This window comes from Scyliorhinus canicula, chromosome 15 (assembly GCF_902713615.1).
Source record: "Scyliorhinus canicula chromosome 15, sScyCan1.1, whole genome shotgun sequence".
NCBI lineage: Eukaryota > Metazoa > Chordata > Chondrichthyes > Carcharhiniformes > Scyliorhinidae > Scyliorhinus > Scyliorhinus canicula.
Genome location: NC_052160.1, coordinates 51008698 through 51027674, shown reverse-complemented (window position 1 = coordinate 51027674; position 18977 = coordinate 51008698). Strand labels below are relative to the sequence as shown.

The 18977-nt window shown below is 47.1% G+C and overlaps 2 long non-coding RNA genes across 3 annotated transcripts in view; one reads left to right on the top strand and one right to left on the bottom strand.

Moving 5' to 3' along the window:
• LOC119978103 overlaps nucleotides 1-14914 on the bottom strand; it is an 81460-nt gene extending 66546 nt beyond the window's left edge. Inside the window, exon 1 of the long non-coding RNA XR_005463380.1 lies at nucleotides 14245-14914. This is a non-coding gene — a long non-coding RNA (uncharacterized LOC119978103). The remainder of the gene's footprint in view (nucleotides 1-14244) is intronic.
• Nucleotides 3116-18977, top strand: part of LOC119978105 — a 148268-nt gene continuing 132406 nt past the window's right edge. For both annotated transcript variants that reach the window (XR_005463385.1, XR_005463386.1), the window contains exons 1-2: nucleotides 3116-3183; nucleotides 13702-13928. This is a non-coding gene — a long non-coding RNA (uncharacterized LOC119978105). The remainder of the gene's footprint in view (nucleotides 3184-13701; nucleotides 13929-18977) is intronic.

The following is an 18977-nucleotide window of genomic DNA, read 5'->3' as shown; positions in this document are numbered from 1 at the left end:
AAGACCCACTCCAGAGACCTGAGTGCAATCATCCAGGCTGGCACTCCCAGTGCAGCACTGAGTGAGTGAGTACATGATCAGAGATGCAGGGTGGGACTTTCTGGCTTGTTTTCCGGCAGTGAAGACAGCTCGCCATTGGCTGCTGCTGGGGCTTTCCAGTCCCGCCGATGTCTATGGCGTTTTGTGTGGCTTGCCTGTCCTGCTGCGGGGGAACCCATTACCGTCTGCAAGACCGGAAGATCCCACCGACAGGAAGGGCCGGAAGATCCAACCTGCCGTCTTTCAAATGACCCCATCCGGTCTCTCATGTTGATGTGAAAATTCTCGTGGCAGAACTTTGGAGAGCTGGGGAGTTCTCACAGTGTCTTTGTCAATATGTATCCCTCAACCAACATTGCGAAAAATAGATGAGCTGGTAGTTTATTTAATTACTAGTTTTTGCAACCTTGCTGTGTGCAAATTGGCTGCTATGTATTACAATACAACAGTGACTACACTTCAAAGACCCTTGGGGCATCCCGAAGCCATCATGGCACAATATAAAGCCAATCCACTTTCTCCACCTAACCTTTAGACCAAGCTTTGGTCATTTCTCCTTGTTCTCCCATTATTGATCAGTTCTTTCTGCACCTTGATTTTTTCATTTTCCCCCAACCACTAGTAAAGAGTCTGAAAATACTTCTACATTTCTGCATACTGGGCAGCAGGGTGGCATAGTGTTTAGCACTGCTGCCTCACAGTGCCAGGGATCCTAGTTCGTTTCCAGCCTTAGGTGACTGTCTGTGTTTGCACGCTCTCCCCGTGTGCGGGAGTTTCCTCCGGGTGCTCCGGTTTCCTCCCACAGTCCAAAGGTGTGCAGGCCAGGGATTAGGTGGATTGGTCCTGCTAAAAATTGCCGCTTAGTGTCCAAAGATGTGCAGATTAGGTGGGGTTAAGGGGATAGGGCGGGGGAGTAGGCCTAGGTAGGGTGGTCTTTCAGAGGGTCGACGATGACTCGATGGGCTGAATAGCCTCCTTCTGCACTGTAGGGATTCTGTGGATTAAAGATGCTTAAATTAGCGCACGTGTTTGTAGGCACTCTCAACGGATCAAAGGAAAGAGACGATTGTCCACGGAAGTCAGTCTGCATTAGTTTAAGTAATGACCTCAACTGCAGAAGGATAAAAGGCTGAGTAGACCCCTTTTGCCAACGGGTAACAACTCCATGCAGTTACTGAGGAGGAGACACTGCACAGAATGTCTGGCCTGCTGAAAAACAAGGGAGCACTGAAAGACAGAGGTAAATGAATAAGCATCTACCAATATACAAATTTAGCATTATATGCCAATGACACTTAGTTTCCCTTTCATTAATCATCTACAGATAGCTCTGTTACCTCCACAGATGAGACACAGGCCAAGCAGAGTATTCCAGCTTTTCCTTGAACATTCTAGCTGAAGAAATAGTTATTCTGTTGGTATATTTTATGTCTGATGATGCTCCTTGGCCATACTGAGAGTATAAATATGAGCTCTTCTCACCAAGGAGCTTAGTTGTGCTGAGGTTTGGTTCTAATGGTGTTGCCCTACCCAGGATTGTTCATGCACAAACAGATGGTGAGTGCCCAGGCAAGGGGCATTAAGGCTGAGTGTGATGTTGGCGCACACAGTTCCATAAGGGTGTTGCTACACAGCAATCACTAGCAGGAACCCAAGTTAATTCTACTCCTGCTTGTGCTCCATTGTAACTCTACTACAGGGACTTAAACATGCAGTCCAGCCTGAAACTCCAGTTCAGTACTGAGGGAGTCCTGCACTGGTGGAGGTGCCTTTTTTCTGGTAAGATGATGAACCCTCTCAGGATAACTTAATGGGAGGTACAGTTGGACTCTGACTGGGGAAATGAAATTACTCTGGGTTCCTGCTTCTTTATTCTTATCCAATTGCTCTTTCTGGAGAGTGCTCACCATCTACAAGGCACATGTCAGGAGTTTGATAGAATACTCTCCACTTGCCTGGATGAGTGCAGCTCCAACAACACTCAAGAAGCTCAACACCATCCTGGACAAAGCAGCCCGCTTGATTGCTATCGCTTTACAAATATTCAATACCTCCACCACCGATGAACAGTGGTAGCCATGTGTACCATGTACAAGATGCACTCCACAAACTCACCAAGGTTCCTTGGGCAGGACCTTCTAAAATCACGACCACTACCATCTAGAAGGACAAGAGCAGCAGACACCTGGGAACACCACCACTTGGATGTTCCCCTCTAACTCACTCACCACCCCGACTTGGAAATATATCACCATTCCTTCATTGTCACTGGGTGAAAATCCTGGAACTCCCTCCCAAACAGCACAGTGGGTGTACCTACACCACAGGAAATGCAGCAGTTCAAGAAGGGCTACTCGGGATGGGCAATAAATGCTGGGCTAACCAGCGACGCCCACATCCCGTAAATTAATAACAAAAATGTCTGAATGGCAAAAAGACTGGATCAGACTCAATGATGATATTGCAATGAAGAATGAACTAGCATTTATATAGTGCCTTTAACAAGCTCAGGAGATCCCACAGCCAACTGTACTTATGACACAGTGTCGCTGCCATAATGTAGACAAATGCGGAAGTCAATTTGCACACTCCGATAAAGTAAATGACCTTGCAATCTGTTTTCTTTTAGCAATGTTGGTCCGGGGATGAGCATTGGCTGGGCATTGTGTTGAACAGCTACCTGAATAGCGGGCTAACAGTCTAGCCTATCACATTGGATACTTAGCTAAGGGGACAGAAGACAAGTGGTAAGCATGGGACTGTACCCCACAAAAGGGGACAACACCTTCAACTGAGGGAGAAGGAGAATATATTCGAATAAAGAGATGTCACATAGAGCTAAATGATGTCAGAAATCTATGCAGCAATTTCTTCCACTGCCAAAAGTCCCTTAACCAACGTACATCCCTGTGATCCAAGCCGGGTGATTGCTTGTGACACATAGCCATTATTCCCAACCACAAGAAGAAAAATAAAAAGAACACATTAGTTCTAGAATGTGAAGTGTTGCCCTGACAACAGTCTCCCAGTACTTCATTATCATTCTGAAAAACATCAGTTTCAGAATCTGAAGGTACGACAATGAAAAGTTCAAAGCTTGCTGCTTATCTGACAACATGAGGTTTCGAAAACTAGTGAACAGAAGTGAGTGATATGCTGGGTTAGCACCCTGTCCTACTGCTCTAGGAAATTGACTCAAATGCAATCTAGTCTTCTTTCTCACTGCCAACTAGATTGTTAAGATCCTAACATTGACATTAGCTTGAAACAGTGAACCCAATTCCTTATGGGTATAGAGAAACATAATAATATTATAGCATGTCACATGTTGGCACCAAATTGTCAAACTTATTTTGAGCATGCGCAAGTGGAACGTTAACACATCTGTAAGAGAGAAGGATGTTCTTCAAAGATTGTCTGGAGCATTATTCTGCATCCAGATGTGCTTACTAAACTCCAGTTGCGAGTATATGACGCTGATGCTAATTAGTCAAATAATGCATTCTCCGAAATGCCTTGACGCAAACAGAACTTCAAAGCCCAATTTCAAAAATCAAAGGCATAATGTAACATGGTTTCAGATAACAATTGGGAAGGACATGAGCACATGGAAGACCAGGGTACCAGACTGAAGAAAAGTTGACGTTGCCACACTACGAATAAACCTTGGGAAAATAAACTGGGCAACAATATTACCCAAAATCATATGGAACAACAATGGGAAACAATAGGGCAGCAGGGTAGCACTGAGCGCAGCACGGTAGCACAGTGGTTAGCACTGTTGCTTCACAGCGCCAGGGTACCAGGTTCGATTCCATCTTGGGTCACTGTCTGTGCGGAGTGTGCACGTTCTCCCCATATCTGTGTGGGTTTCCTCTGGCTGCTCCGGTTTCCTCCCACAAGACCGGAAAGACGTGCTTGTTAGATGAATTCGGCATTCTGAATTCTCCTTCAGTGTACAGGTGCCGGAGTGTGGCAACTAGGGAATTTTCACACTAACTTCATTGCAGTGTTAATATAAGCTTACTTGAGACAATGATAAAGATTAATGATAAAGATTAATTAAAATGGGGTTCAACAGAGATCAGGAACAATATATTCTGATGAAGATAAACAGCAAACTAAACATTAATGAGACGCCATGAATGAATAAAGACATGTAGGAAAATTAAGGGTAAGAATACACTTGTGTTTTCCTGACAGGGGAGAACATGACAAGGAAGAATTTAGAGATCAGGAGAGAAATAAGGAAAAGACTCAGGAAGGCAAAGAGAAGTTATGAAATTAAATTATCAAGGAACAAAAACAAAGTGGCAAAATGTTCCACAGGCAGATAGATAAAATAAAAAGTTGCGTTGGGAATAGGGCCATTAAGGGATGGGCTGGATTAAACAACAGGAAGCGATAGAGGAACAGCAGAAATATTAGATTATTATTTTGCTTCAGTATTCACCAGGTGGACATGACATCAGATGATGAAATTAGAAATTATGAACTGTATGTAAAATAAAAACAGTATTAAATAAATTAATCAAACTCGAAGAGTATAAAACCTCCCAGTTTGGATAAAATGCAAGCATGCATTTTAAAAGAACCTAGAGAATATGTAGCGGCATTCTAGCACATATTAAATAATTGGTTAGAAAAGGTACAGTGCCAGATGGACAGCTAACATTATACCTATATTTAAGAAGCGAGGTGGAACATGTTCATGGAACTGTAGACCAGTTAGTTTATCATCAGCAGTAGGGAAAAACATAATTCTTACTAAAGGAAAAAAATCTAGAAACCAAACTAAAATATTTAATATTGACACGCATTTAAAAAGGTAAAGCCTTGCCTGATCAACCTTACAGAACGCCTTGAAGAGTTAACAGAATGTGTAGACGAAGGTAATGTGGTATATGTAAATTTCTATATTACCCAAGGGCCTTTAACAAGGTAGCACACATTGGAGTAATGAGTAAAGGTCAGAGCATGTGGAGTCAGGAGACAAGTAACAGAGTGTGAGTTGCTGGCAAGGCAGAACTCAGAAAGTAGAAGGAAAGGATAGCTAAAGGTGAGAAGTGGAGTCCCACAAGGATCAGCGTTGGGGCTGGCGTTGTTCAAAATCTACATTAATGATATGGGCATTGAAATCAAAAACACAGTTTCTAAATTTGCAGATGATGCCAAAATGGGGGTGGTGGGAGGGAGGATGGGGGGGGGGGGAGGAGGTAGTCCACACTGGAGAGGACCAAAATACTTCAACAAAAACATTAACAAACTTGCAGAACTTACATATAATTGGAAAAAGAATGACAAAAGAATTAAATTCATGCAAGGTATTCAAGAAATAAGGAGGCCTCCTATTACTTGGAAAGTAAGAATATAAATATGATGTGGAGCAAAGGGATCTGGAAGCGTACAAATAATGAAAAGGTATCAAGCGAGTCAATAAGGCAAACACAATAACAAAACAAAAGTTAAGCCCACACCTGGCGTAGTGTACAGTTCTGGACATCATATTATAAAATAGGTATAGAAGCATTGGGTGGGTGCAGCGAAGATTTCCCATGATCAGACCAGAATTGTGATATTATAGCTATCAGGAAAGAATGAGCATGCCGGGGTCTTTTCTTGTGAAATGGGAAAGCTGAGGGTTAACTTAAAAGAGGTATTTACAGGATATTATAATTAGTAAGTTCAAGTGAAGATAGTTTGTTTGGCTCCTTCTTCCAGAACTACTCTACCGTCTTCCTGTTAGACCAATTAGCAGCTCATCAATGGGTCCAGTGTCCTGGCCACAGCTAACTGTTCAAGTTATTGTGGTCTTACTCTCTGAGCAAGAAAATACTTCCCAACACCTGTCCAAAACCTTCATGCACTGATATGTCTACTTAATTCTTTGTAACTGAATAACACACCAAAATTGTGTGTACGCAATGACAAAACAAATTATATCATGGTCAATGGTTGGGGTTCTGTCAGGAAGATAGGGGACTCATCTGCTGGTCAGTGTACCAGAGAGAACTGCCTCGCCACCCCCCCCCCCCCCCCCCCCCACCTCTGCCTGTCAATTCTGAGGGGGAGGCACGATTGTGGCCACCATTGAGCTTCCCCCACAATTGAGATTCCCAGCAGCAAAGGTACTTCCCACAAGTGCTGCCAGCCAATTAGATACCAGCAGTTCCTCATGCCCTCAGTGTCACATTTGTTATACCAATATACAGGCACCAATCACTCATAAGAGATTGGTTGAACACATTGTGGGTTCATTCATTTCAACTAGCCACATCAGTAGAAGGCTTCAATATCAGCAGCAGAGCTGTGTGTGTGTCCTGCTCAAAGGCAAAAGTGAAACTAAGACTGGATTGCATGGCACACTTCGCTTCTATTGATGTCATGTTGATATTCATTAAAGCCATATTACAACATCCCCCTTTCTTTTTGAAGATATTATTCCTCTTCCAAAGAAGTATAACTATTTACAATGTACGTTCATGTTCAGTTTCCATTAACTAAATGTTTAGAACAGATGTATCTATGAGTCTCGAGAGGTAATCTGCTGGTACTCCCAGATCATGTAATGATGGCTTTGTCTGAAGGTTTCTTTAATTGCTCACAGTAATCTGTGAGATTGACATTCTCGGATGTTGTTCCTGGTTACATTTGAGATCTTGTCGTAAATGCAAAAGGACTGTTGGTTGAAGACCTGAAATAGATCTGATTTATCTTCAGTTACGCCTTACTGTTGCACCTTTGATTGTAATGACTTCATTGGAATTTGCTTCCGAACAAATCCTTGTTACTTTGGCTCGTTTCCACGTACCATCTGTGGGATCCTGAATACAAATGTGTTTTCCCAGCTGTAAATTTTGCAATTATGTACCTGCAACTTTATTGTGCTCATTGGTCATCTTCTCCAGCACTTTTAAAAGTCTCTCTCTAATTTCAGAGAGACTAGAATGGATAAGAGTAGGTCAATTAGTATGCACTGGTTTGTCAAACATGACACTTCCAGTGATGGAATATTTGCAATTAAAGGTGCCACTTTTAGATGTAACATTGCAATGTGTAGATCTTGCTTGGTCTGTCTACGTTCGAGAATTCGGGATTTTACCGTGCAAATAATTCATTCAGCTTGGCTGTTAGATCTAGGGTAATAAGGAGAAGAAGTTGTGTGATAAATATTCCACTTCTCGCACTTATCCTGAAATGGCTTATCAATAAATTGCGGACTGCTATCCATCATGATCACTCTGGCACACCAAATAAACTGAAAATAGCACTGAGTGAGTGTGCAGGCCTTTTAATTCTGGATGACAACTTCAGTGACATTGTTCATACCTGGCCAATAGGCTGTCTCTCCTGAGAATGCTCTTGTCCATTTTATGCCCGTATGTGAGTGATGAAGCTGTTGAAGAATATCAGGTCACAATGATGACCTGACTGCCTTTAAAAATTACTCCCTGGAAGATGCTTTGTTCATCTTGACCATCCTTCACTGATGGTTTTACACAATTTATGTAATTTAGAATCTTTCACCATTTCTTCCTGTAGCTGTTGACATTTTCCTTCCACAAAAGGTCCCAATTGACAGACCTGCATTCTCCTGCAAACGTACAGCTTCCTTCAAACTGCAAGTTTTTTTGGATATTTCAATATTAGGCCACAAACTGATGAGATTGAAGAAGTTTCTAATGTTGATCTGTCATGTGAGGTCTGACCCAATTCCAAGGATTGTCACTAATGCAAGGTTACAGCATGCTGAGAGATCTACAATCTCTGTGACTTTAGACACCAGGATGTAGAACATCTGTGACATGGGGGAGGATTGGTTGTTCTTGCACTCCAGGACTATGGATCCTGTACATGCTGTTAGTGACCCGCTGTATGCTGAAATTTGTGCAGTAATAGATTTTGCCATGACCTTCTCTGTCTTTGGATACACGCCTTTTAGAATCCGCAGAGGTAGTAGCAGGGGCAGCAGGGTAGCATGGTGGTTAGCATAAATGCTTCACAGCTCCAGGGTCCCAGGTTCGATTCCCGGCTGGGTCACTGTCTGTGTGGAGTCTGCACATCCTCCCCCTGTGTGCGTGGGTTTCCTCCGGGTGCTCCGGTTTCCTCCCACAGTCCAAAGATGTGCGGGTTAGGTGGATTGGTCATGCTAAATTGCCCGTAGTGTTCTAATAAAAAAGTAAGGTTAAGGGGGGGGGGGGTTGTTGGGTTACGGGTATAGGGTGGATACGTGGGTTTGAGTAGGGTGATCATGGCTCGGCACAACATTGAGGGCCGAAGGGCCTGTTCTGTGCTGTACTGTTCTATGTTCTATGTATGTTGACATTTGGCCCCGTGCAATCTTGACCGATAATGAACAGTTACTAAATTTCTTCGGAAAACAAATTTGAAACCTGGAAAACACTTCAATGGCATGATGATATCTTTCTTTTCCATGAGATTGATGGTCTGAGGCATGTGTTCACCACACGTTGTCTCGTTGTGCTCATTATCGTCATTTTCTGGTTTATCATTCACATCATGTCTGTGTTTCTGATGGGATACCAGATGGTCATTCCTATGCTTGAAGGTACCTGTAGTATATGATGTGTTTAGGTCAGACCACAGCTCTTTGCAGCTGCATCAGCTTTTGCTCTAGTGCACTACTATTGCCAACGGCCTTTTCTGCCACGTGCTTTGCAGAATTGCTGGAAAGTTGGGCATTTCCTTGGTGCATGCAGAAGACCACAGCTTATAGCGTTCCCCCCCCCCCCACTTTATTCCCCCCCCCCCCACTTTATCCCCCCCCACCCCCCCCCCCCCCACCCCCCCCCCCCCCCCCCCCACCCCTCCCCAATATCAAGAACCTCAATTAGGCACAAAGTGTCTCACCACAAGTGACCCACCCCCACCAGCAAACGCAGAGTTTGATGTCTGGCTTCAGGATGCGCGGTAAAGGCATGTGATTCCTATTTAAGACAATAGCCACCACTGAAATTCATTGGCTTCAGGATAAATAGGTGTAAATTGATTCATTGGAATCCCACATTAGCCCCTACTGCCCTACGATTTAAATCGAAGGAGGGTTCGCTACCATGGGGAGACCAAGATATGGCCTCTCTCATCATTAAGTGGGCCTGGCCACTATGTTTCCCATTACAATGGGCAGCATTAAATCCAAACCACTGTTTATTTTCATTGTTGCCCCTCTGCTGAAGGACCCTGCTGTATTGTAATTTATTGATCATCCAAATGCAGAAGGATTTATCAAATGGAATGACTGGAATAGAAGTGGTTCAGCTTTTGGTGGGGTCTGGTGGCAGGAGTTATGAAAGCCTTCCATGGACCTTAAGACCATGGCATATTTTGTGAGTAACATTGGAATTTGCCTGGCCCTGGTTTTGTTTTTGGTCCGGTCTTATTCTGTGTCCAGGCCACCCTTCAGGGCAAACCAGTGTTTTAAAAATAAAATGATTCTCCCCTCTCAGTTATTTTCTGTGTCTTATTATGTATTTGGATTAATCAATTAAGTTAGAACATAGAACATAGAACGATACAGCGCAGTACAGGCCCTTCGGCCCTCGATGTTGCACCGACATGGAAAAAATCTAAAGGCCATCTAACCTACACTATGCCCTTATCATCCATATGCTTATCCAATAAATTTTTAAATGCCCTCAATGTTGGCGAGTTCACTACTGTTGCAGGTAGGGCATTCCACGGCCTCACCACTCTTTGCGTAAAAAACCCACCTCTGACCTCTGTCCTTTATCTATCACCCCTCAATTTAAGGCTATGTCCCCTCGTGCTAGCCACCTCCATCCGCGGGATAAGGCTCTCGCTGTCCACCCTATCTAACCCTCTGATCATTTTGTATGGCATATTTAAGTTATCAAGGTTTTGAATGGATCTACGTGAGCAGTGAAGGAAGCTGGTAGAAGACCAGCACGTGTGGGCAGCACGGTAGCACAAGTAATTAGCACTGTGGTCTCACAGTGCCAGGGTCCCAGGTTTGATTCCCCGCTGGGTCACTGTCTGTGCGGAGTCTGCACGTTCTCCCCATGTCTGCGTGGGTTTCCTCCGGGTGCTCCGGTTTCCTCCCGCAGTCCAAAGACGTGCATGTTAGGTGGATTAATAAATTGCCATTAGTGACTAAAAAAGGTTAGGAGGGGTTATTGGGTTGTGAAGATAGGGTGGAAGTGAGGGCTTAAGTGGGTCGGTGCAGACACGATGGGCCGAATGTTCTGTATGTTCTATGTTTAAAGACAAGGTACATTTCCACTGTTGATTCTACCTACCCGTTGATTGGTTTATATCCTGCTCCTCACCACAGCCCTGTTTAACAGAGGAACAGACACTATAACTGCAGAGAATAGGACCTGTGAGGCAGTATGTTTTGAAATCCCTCTACCGCATCACCTCTCCCTATCTATGTAAATTCCTCCGGCCCCATAAACCTCCAAACCTTCTGCACTACTCCAATTCTAACTTCTTATGCGTCTCTGATATTATTCACACCATTATCAACAGTCATGCTTTCAGCTTTCTGAGCCCTAAGCTCTGAAATTCCCTCATCTTGTGTTGCCCTATTATGTATTTTCTTGAATTTTGTTTAATTCCCTTTTCTTCCCATGTACTGAATGATCTGTTGAGCTGCTTGCAGAAAAATACTTTTCACTGTACCTCGGTACATGTGACAATAAACAAATCCAATCCATTAGAACATGAGAAATAGAAGGAGGTGTAGACCATGGCCATTCAAGTCTGCTCCGCCATTTAGTACGATCGTGGTGATACTCTGCTTGAATTCACTTTTACTATTTACTCCTCATATCTCTTGGATCCCTGAGAGATGAAAAATCTATTCTAGTCTTGAGGTACTCCACAACCCTCTGAGTTAGACAATTCCAAACATTCGCAAACCTCTGAGGTAAGAACTTTCTCCTCATCTTGGTCCTAAATGATGGACATGCTGAGGGTCTGCCACCGTGTTCTAGATTCTCCAGCCACGGGAAATAATCTTTCAGTTTCTAGCCTGTCAAGTACCTTCAGAATCAATACAATTACAACTCATTCTTCTAAATTCTGAAGAGTATAGGCCCAGTTTACTCGACCTCGCCTTAAAATCTGCCCATCTCACTTCCTTTAAGATGTTCCTTGAACCCCTTTAACCAAGTATTTGGTTATTTGTCCTATTTCCTGGTCCGGCTTGGTATCAAATTCTGTTTGGTAACACTCTTGTGAAGCTACGTGGGATGTTTTACCATGATCGAGGAGCTATATAAATACATGTTGCTATGATTTTTCGAGTGACTGTGTAAGGGGGGATAGGTTTGAACATGTAGGTGTTAACTGGATAGCCACTGTTTTTTTCTGTACTCAGACTGTTTTAGTATTCCCACAGAAATGTGTATCGAGCCAAGTACATATCACAACTGCAAAGCCATTCCAATGGCTAAAAAACATTATATTGGAACTCTTCCCGGTTTATTTCTTTCCTCTTAGTAGCTTAGTGCTCTCTATCACTTCTGTGCTGCTGGATCAGATGTCTGGACACTCTAACCTGTGTATTTATGAGCAGACATTGTCCAACTACATTTGTTAATCAGCTCATTAGGAGGCAGGTTAGCCAGCCAACCATCGTGCCTCCCTCACATCCCTCAATTTGATTTAGCTGACTCTGGGAAATTTGCCTCTAAGGCTTTCCTGAATTCATTCCGAATGTCAGTCAAAGAACTGGGATTCAAAAGCAGTTCTCCCAGTGGCTTATTAAAGCACCGTAGCTGATTGACAGGTGATATTACATCAATTGATTTGAAATAGAGTCACAATCTTTGCTTAAAAATTACAGACGTTTATCATTTTATCCATTCAGACATTCCCACCCGGGATTAGGTTCTTCCTGAAAGTTGCTAACAGCATATAACATACCAGGACAGCCAGGTACGTCACCTATCATCGGCTGAATAACATAGTCGGTAGAATTCAGAAGAGCTGGGTTTGGAGACTGTTTTAAAGGTTATTTTTAAGCAAGAATCCTTGGCTGCACAAGTCATCAGTGAGACATCAGTAAGAGAGATTTGTCTCTCTGTTTAGGGAAAACGAGATGAGGGAATAACTTATTTTTTCAGAATGCAGTTCAGTTATGTAATTCTATTAAAAATGCTTAAAGCTATAAATAGGGATAGTGTTGACAAAATAAGATTAGGGGTTCTTAATGATTCTTAATTTAATCAGTTAACACTTCTGTCTCAGTGTCATCTCATTTCCGTATTCTCCGGATTGCCTATAAATTTCCCATTATAGCATTTCTTCTGTATTTCAATTAGATGTTTTATTTGATTTTAATTAATATTGCATACCAGATTCTATGATTTTACAGCTCATTTGGTATGAACCCTTCTATGCCCTTTCCTGTTCATCTACCCTTTTTGCCTCTTTTCCTCTTTGTTTTATCTGTGCTTGGCTTGTTTAATTTACAGAGATTATTCCTTTTCTGGAACTGCCTCTGTGAAGTATGACCGTGAGCTTCAATCTCCTTCCATCCAATGTGACTGTTTCCCCATCCTTTCTGTCTTTTATTGGATTGGCAAGACATTTTTCCCAAACACTTGCTTCTTTTAGTTACCTCTCGTCCTGTGAACTTTTTAAAAGAATTCTCACCCTGTTGAAATGTTTCTCCCTGCTGCTCATATTCCTGCCAACGCTGACCCTCTCTGAATCCTTCGAGCTCTCCCTGAACTTTACCCTGCCTGTCTGCCTTGCACACCTCTTCCTCCCACTTTTCATCTTCCACCCCTTCACATTTTCACCTCTTCCCAACCAAAATCCTTTACCTACTCCCGCCCCCCACCCACCCCCCACAAGCCGTGCCTTCTATATACACGTGTGAGCTATGTTGAGCCATATGTGATCAGTGCTGAGGTAAAAGGACAGGCACCACTGGAGCGGAGTGTCAACAGACTCCCTGTAGGGGGGAGGGGAGTAGGCGGTGATGAAGTCACATGTAGCAGAACTAATTAGCTGGGTTGCAGCACACACGACTGACCGAAAAGCAGCACTCTTTAAAAGTAACATAACAGTGCCTCCTTTTCAACAAATGCAAACCCTTTTTTTGCATGGGATTGTTCCGACATTTGCTAATGTAAGCGGGCAGTGAACGGCAATATCTCAACATGAGACAGGAACCAATACAAGCATTCTGCAGTTATAAACACACACGCTCACATTTGACGGGCAAAATGGAAAATATTTTAAATTCAGTTTCACGAGGTTTGTTACAGAATGTCTTCTTATTAAATTCAAATAGCATCTTCCCAATTGTGCTTAACTAGACAGGGAGACAGATCTAGTCAGCCAGATTGATATCGATACAGATATAGAGACAGATATATATATATATATATACACATAGATACATTGAGGCGCATGCTTTCCTCATTAAGCTAAACATCTCTGATGGATTTGCGAAAAGAAATGTTTGAATTCTAGTAACAGAGATGATTTTTTTTGCCCAATTTGCCCAATAGATTTATTGACTAAGATTATTGATCTTGAGTTAACGAGGACACTTTGTGGTACAAAAGACATTGTGATTCTACTGCCACATTCTAGAATAAACCCGAATCACTTAAAAAAAAGTTATTTGTCAGTTTAAACTTCTGCGCTGTTTTGCTTTCACAGAACGGTTTGAATTAGCGATGCTGTTACCACTTCATATTTAATGAAGATGCTTAATAAAAACAGAGCGAGATAATAAACCCTCCACTACAGCAATTCAGACTGGATACATAAATCTCACGCGGTCGTACATGAAAATTTAAAAGAAGCCCTGAATCAGATAGCGGGATTGTGGAAACCGCCTCCAGCGAATATCACCACATGCCCTTCTCCTCGCCAAGTAGTTGACGGTAGGTAATATTATTTCAGATTTAATTCAGCCCTCTGTTGGCTAACTAACTTTTATTTCTCTCGATTTGAAGAGTTATTTAAACAGAAAAACTTAACTCAATGTTTTTGTTATATTTCATGCTGGATTTGAAATACTGTTTTTTTTTATTGAAAGTGCGCAGGATTTGAAAGGTTTGAAGTATATTGTTGGATCACTGCTCGGCATCCAGTGAACCCTCCTCAGTTTTCACTTCAAGCTTCTTAAAGTTACTGTTTGTTGTCTTTTTTTAATTATCAAATTAGAGGGCAATTTATTTGTTTATTTATTTTGCTCACCTGCTTGTCGGACTGTCCTCCTCCCCACCACCTCTTCAGGCGAGGAGTGGTGGCGGCGGCGGGATGGACCAAATATTCCTCATTCCCCAAGGGTCTGGGAGCATGTCACGGGCAGGGGTCGCTTTCCGGGGAGAGAGCCCGCTGTAAATCCAGCATCCAAACTTGGGAAGTGGTTGTACCTGTTCATCCTAATGAGTCAAACCGCTCCGTTAAAGATCCCCCAGGGGTTTGACAAAGAGGAAATGGAAGCAGAAGGAAATCTTCAGGGAAATGTAGCCGCTTCACAGTGTAGCTGCCTCTCAGATGATTCAGTCCCACTAAGTGACTTCCATGGTCCCGGTTCCAGGGTCTGCTGGCTGGACTTGCCACTGGATAGATCTCTCTCCTCCTCCCCTGTCTGTGTGATGCCTCAGGGAGTTCCACAGGAGCCGCGTCCAGGGTGAGCCACTCTCTGAGGGAGGGTTTTATCCGTGTCCAGCGCTACCTGATCCGCCAGAAACCCATCGCATCCAGCACAGCAGATAGTGCGCATGTACTTCCCAAGCTGTCAGTGGCCAGGCTGGGGAAGCTCCCACCGCCAAACCAACTCCCGCTCAGGCAACTGACATGGACACACCTCACATCAGCTCAGCGGCACTCAGCGCCTCTCCATCCAGGGAATAGCACTCCAACTCGCAGCTAGCTGACAGCAAGTCACCCAGACACCCCGCCCCTCCCCCCTCCACACCCCTCCCCCCCCCCCCCCGCACCTCCACACACACCCTCACCCAGACCCCCCCCCCCCCTCCACACACACCCTCACCCCTCCCCCCCCTCCACACACCCCCTCACCCAGACCCCCCCTCCACACACCCCCTCACCCAGACCCCCCCTCCACACACACCCTCACCCAGACCCCCCCCCCCCTCCACACACACCCTCACCCCTCCCCCCCCTCCACACACCCCCTCACCCAGACCCCCCCTCCACACACACCCTCACCCAGACCCCCCCTCCACACACACCCTCACCCAGACCCCCCTCCACACACCCCCTCACCCAGATCCCCCTCCACACACCCCCTCACCCAGACCCCCCTCCACACACCTCCCCGCACCCAGACCCCCCTCCACACACAACCCTCACCCAGACCACCCTCCACACACACCCTCACCCTGACCCACCTCCACACACGACCCTCACCCAAGATCCCCCTCCACACACATTCCTCACCCAGATTCCCCTCCACAACACCCCCTCACCCAGAACCCCCCTTCCACACCTCTCACCCAGACCCCCCTCCACACACACCCTCACCCAGATCCCCCTCCACACACCCCCTCACCCAGACACCCCTCCACACACACCCTCACCCAGATCCCCCTCCACACACCCCCTCACCCCTCCCCCCCTCCACACACCCCCTCACCCAGACCCCCTCCACACACACCCTCACCCAGAACCCCCCTCCACACACACCCTCAACACAGACCCCCCCTTCCACACACACCCTCACCAGACCCCCCTCCACACACACCCTCACCCAGACCCCCCCTCCACACACCCCCTCACCCAGATCCCCTCCACACCCCCCCTCACCCAGACCACCCTCCACACACCCCCTCACCAGACACCCCTCCACACACACCCTCACCCAGATCCCCCTCCACACACCCCCTCACCCAGACCCCCCTCCACACACCCCCTCACACAGACCCCCCCCTCCACACACCCCCTCACCCACACCCCCCTCCACACACCCCCTCACCCAGATCCCCCTCCACACACCCCCTCACCCAGACCCCCCCCTCCACACACACCCTCACCCAAACCCCCCTCCAACACCCTCACCCAGACCCCCCTCCACACACACCCTCACCCAGACCCCCCTCCACACACCCCCTCACCCAGACCCCCCTCCACACACCCCCTCACCCAGACCCCCCTCCACACACACCCTCACCCAGACCCCCCTCCACACACACCCTCACCCAGACCCCCCCTCCACACACTCCCTCACCCAGACCCCCCTCCACACACACCCTCACCCAGACCCCCCTCCACACACCCCCTCACCCAGATCCCCCTCCACACACCCCCTCACCCAGACCACCCTCCACACACCCCCTCACCCAGACCCCCCTCCACACACACCCTCACCCAGATACCCCTCCACACACACCCTCACCCAGACCCCCCCTCCACACACACCCTCACCCAGACCCCCCTCCACACACGCCCTCACCCAGACCACCCTCCACACACGCCTTCACCCAGACCACCCTCCACACACTCCCTCACCCAGATCCCCCTCCACACACCCCCTCACCCAGACCCCCCTCCCCACACACCCTCACCCAGATCCCCCTCCACACACACCCTCACCCAGACGCCCCTCCACACACACCCTCACCCAGACCCCCCTCCACACACACCCTCACCCAGACCCCCCTCCACACACACCCTCACCCAGACACCCCTCCACACACCCCCTCACCCAGATCCCCCTCCACACACATCCTCACCCAGATCCCCCTCCACACACCCCCTCACTCAGATCCCCTCCACACACACCCTCACCCAGACCTCCCTCCACACACCCCCTCACCCAGACCCCCCTCCACACACACCCTCACCCAGACCACCCTCCACACACTCCCTCACCCAGATCCCCCTCCACACACCCCCTCACCCAGACCCCCCTCCACACACACCCTCACTCAGACCCCCCTCCACACACACCCTCACCCAGACCTCCCTCCACACACCCCCTCACCCAGACCCCCCTCCACACACACCCTCACCTAGACCACCCTCCACACACCCCACTCACCCCCTCGCCCACACCCCCATACCCTGTACCACTCACCCCTCCCCCACACCCTCCCTCCACGCACCCCACTCACCACCCACCCCTCTGTAATGCAGAACAATGCCAGCAGAGCGGGTTCAATTCCCGTACCAGCCTTCCCGAACAGGCGCCGGAATGTGGCGACTAGGGGCTTTTCAAAGTAACTTCATTTGAACCCTACTCGTGACAATAAGCGATTTTCATTTTCATTTTTCATTTCATTCATATACTCCCCAAACACTCATACCTTCCACACGCACTCATAATCCCCACACATGCTCATACCCCCCACACAGACATAGACTCCTCCCAAACACCCATCTCCGCCACACACAATCTTAACCCCATGTACACCCATACCCCCGCAACACACCCATACCTCCACACACACCCAGACCCCCCATACACACCCATATCCCCCACACATACGCATACCCTCACACACTCATATCCCCCACACACAGCAATATCCCCACACACTCATATCCTCCCACACACACATACTCACCACACACACTCATAACCTCCACACACACACATAATGCCCACTCACAATCATACAGCTCACACACGCCCACACTCCCCACAGACACTCATATCCCCACACACTCATATCCCCCACACACTCATATCCCCCACACACTCATATCCCCCACACACTCATATCCCCCACATACTCATATCCCCCACATACGTATATCCCCCACACACTCATATCCCCCACACACTCATATCCCCCACACACTAATACCCCCCAGACACTCATATCCCCCACACACTAATACCCCCCAGACACACTCATACCCGCCACACACACTCAGACCCTCCCCACACACCCATACCCGCCACATGCACTCATACCCCCACGCTTACCCATGTCCCCCCACTGACCTATATCCGCCACACAGACTCAGACCCGCCCTACACACTCATACCCTCCAAACACACCCATACCCACCACATACATACGCCCCACACACACATACCCCACCACACACACATATCCCACCACACACACTTACCCCACCACACACACATATCCCACCACACACACTTACCCCACCACACACACATACATCACGCACACACACATACCCCACCACACACACACATACCCTCACACCCATATCCCCCCCACACCCATACCCCCACACACCCAGACCCCCCACACACCCATACCCCCCACACACAAACCCCCCCACAGATATAATTCCCCACACACACATACATACCCTCACACCCATACCCCCACACACTCATACCCCACACGCACTCATACCCCCCACACACCCATTCCCCCGGCACACACACAAAACCCCCGACAAACACTCATACGTCCACACGCACTCATTTCCACACACACCCATATCCCCCACACACACCCATATCCCCCCCACACACCCATATCCCCCACGCACACTCACACACCCCACATATACAAATACCCCCATAGACCCATTGCCTACCACACACACACATACCCCCCGCACACACTCATAACCCCTACAGACACTCATATCCCCCACACGCTCATAGCCACCCACCACACACACTCATACCCCCCGCACACACTCATAACCCTTACAGACACTCATATCCCCCACACGCTCATAGCCACCCCCCACACTCATACCCACCACACACACTCACACACCCCACATATACAAATACCCCCATAGACCCATTGCCCACCACACACACTCATACCCCCCGCACACACTCATAACCCCTACAGACACTCATATCCCCCCACACTCATACCCACCACACACCCTACACACAAACTCATAGCCCCACACAGACGCATACCCCCCACACACACTCATACCCCTCACAGACACTCATACCCCCTACAGACACTCATACCCCTCACAGACACTCATACCCCCCACACACACTCATA